Source organism: Corapipo altera, unplaced genomic scaffold (assembly GCF_003945725.1).
Source record: "Corapipo altera isolate COAL_440 unplaced genomic scaffold, ASM394572v1 2, whole genome shotgun sequence".
Lineage (NCBI taxonomy): Eukaryota > Metazoa > Chordata > Aves > Passeriformes > Pipridae > Corapipo > Corapipo altera.
The window spans coordinates 8,778,749-8,781,526 of NW_020884890.1; the positions used below are offsets into that span (position 1 = coordinate 8,778,749).

The window sequence follows — 2,778 nt, forward strand, 5'->3', positions numbered from 1 at the left end:
CAGTTTCATTTTCCATTTTTTACATGTACAAGAAGCCTGGTGAGAAAGTATTTGGGGTAAACAAAATTCATTCTACATAACCAGAAAACGACAGATGAAAATAGGTTAAGCACTGTTTTATGTTATCTTCCTTGTTTTTTTCATCCTATAGATGCAAAAAAAATTAAACTTAAAAGGAATACAAGCATTTCAATCAAAGAAGATAGTGTTTTAGAAAATTCCTCTAATCACATCTGTCTTTAATAATTTAAGAGGGTACTTTCTTGAAGCATACTACAGTAGGTCTCTTTTTTGAGGTATGTAATTTTAAGGCAAGTTTTCTGTATTTCTTTAAAGTACTGAAAATGCTTAATTTCCACTGCTTTAATTTGCATCTTACAGACTTCTTTTTGCCCATGACCAGTTCAGAAGCACAGAGGGTCAAGGTTCTTTCTTTAATAGTCAGTTAGGTAAATAAATCCTTATTACTTGAATGACTCTCTGAAGAATAGCAGGTAGACAAGTCATGTAAGATTTTTTCAGTCTTATAACAGCCCACATTTAGAATACATACATAGAGTTTTAAAAGAACATTGCTTTCAGTATCCACCAAGTGCTAAAATAAGTTTTGTTTGCTTTTAAAGGAGTAAGAAAAATATTGTTTAAAAAACCCTAAAAATTTTATTCTGACACTACATGAAAATAGTAAGTATTATACCTAACAGTACTAGTTACAATTAAGTAAAGCTGCCTGTTAAAAAATTAACTACTGATTGAAGATCACAATTTCAACTTCTATCAGTTGCTTTCTTGAGTGACTCATCAAATCAGTGCTACCTAAAAAGTCAATACTGAGAAACCAGATAAACCAATAAATACTTCTTTCAATCACACAATTGCTACCACTCTTGAGAACACAGTCAAGCGTTTTATTGTTTATACTCATTTTCATTTACACATAAGAGAAACAATCAATGCAGTTCTATCACAGCAGGTGGACCATATCCTGAAACTCTGCTGAGTATGTATAGACCTGTCTTAAGGTCCAAGGGGGGGGGAGGCAGAGAGGGGGGGAAAAAAAGAAAAGAAAAAATGGGGGAAGTAGAGAGGCAAGAAATTTCACTAACATCAGTTAATTCATGATTCATGGGTATTTATTTTGCAGGTGAAATTGCTCTTCTGAAAGGGCAAACTGCTTCACTTCTTTACAAAATACACTTAATAATATAAGTACTTAGAGAATTATAAATTTTGCAGTGGTTCATGCGGTAAGGGTGTGCAACCAACACAAAATGGAAAACATGGTTACAACATCAAACTGCTACTTCTATTCCCAGCTAGTTTATGGAAAAGGTCATTGGACTTCTTGATTTCTGCTCTTGAGTAATGGAGTAGAATCAAGAAGCATTTACTTTATAAAGTCAGCTATGAGGACAGACTACAGGTATGCAGTGCAGTTGAAGAGGTCTACAACTTTTGTTTCTAGAGCATTTGCTATTGTTTTGAAATACAAATATAACTTCTGCACACTGTCACTTCTCACACATGTTCAGCTAAAGGAGTCATTTACAGAATTTACTGTGACGTTCCTATTTTAAAAGGTGCTTTTTTCTCCTTTTGGCCTCCTAAGTGAAGGGAGTAACTCCTTCCACTGCAAGAAAGAAATTACAGATGTGCAGAAGTACAACTACGCTACCAACACGGACAGAGACAACTGTGCTCTTGTGCACACCCCTACAACCGGTTGGAGAACAAATTAAGAAGTTAAGCCTGCAAAATAAATGGAGTTTACTCTCAAACTTTTTTCTTCATTCCAGATGAATTATAAACCTTGATTCGAGGCTGCCCTCTTTTTTTGCAACTGATCTGCGTGCCTATTGGAACAGCATCTCTGCCAGAGTCATTACACTGAAACGCAGAGCTGAGCAGTTTGGTGGCAGTATGTATTGACGTTTTTGCAGCATCATGAGTCTGGCAACTGGGCTTGGGGAAGTTTCAAGCAGTGGGTCTTTACAATAGCAACTTGATTCTGCAGACAAAAAGCAAAAGATTGGTAGAATTATTAAAGTATCACAATAACGGCATGTATGCATTCTGCAGAACCTGGCGCCCAGTTTAGCGATGAGCTGGCAGCCACTGCTGTCCGAGGCGCGGAAAGGCAGAGCCCCTCCGCGTGTGAAGAGACACACCGAGGTGACGGGTCTCTCATGGAGAGTAAGGGGCAGCTTTCCCCTCGGGACGCCTGCTCGCGGCCGGCTCCGCTCCCGCAGGAGCAGACGGAGCCGTGAGGAGGCCGGAAAGAAGTAGGGCTCGACTTCGCCAGTAGCCTTCATCTGGGGCCTGTCCTCGCAAAAAACCCAAAAACCCAAAAAACGACACGCCGCGGGCACCGGGGCTGCACGACTGTTTGCCAAGGGGGCTTCACCTCCAGCTGCCCATCGGCCCGGGAGGCGGCACCGGGAGCGACGCCGCGGGGACCGGCCCGGCCGCGGCGCTCTCCAGGGAGCTCGGCTGCCGGGGGCTCGGAACGCAAGTACCGTTTAGCACTAATTGGCCCAAACATGGGCATTGGCATGCGAAATGGCGGCAGACTGGTTTAATAGGTGGAGTAAAAAGCAGATTGCCGTTGAGTCACTCCCTACGAGCCGGGGGGCGGGGGGCACACACGACACACACACACACACAGTGAAATGTCAGGAGCGTGCAGCATCCCCGCTGCTCGCCGCCACTAGCGAAGGGTCTGAACACCAGTTATTTGTGGGGTCGCACCCCCTCTCTCCCCCTTCCTGCCCCCCCAGC

The 2,778-nt window shown here is 42.8% G+C and overlaps 1 protein-coding gene across 1 annotated transcript in view; it reads right to left on the minus strand.

Annotated features, from left to right (window-relative positions):
* Positions 1-887: 887 nt before the first annotated feature.
* HTR1B (5-hydroxytryptamine receptor 1B) overlaps positions 888-2,778 on the minus strand; it is a 3,870-nt gene continuing 1,979 nt past the window's right edge. The window contains exon 2 of the mRNA XM_027645087.1: positions 888-2,008. The gene's annotated coding sequence lies outside the window, so the exon portion shown is untranslated. The remainder of the gene's footprint in view (positions 2,009-2,778) is intronic.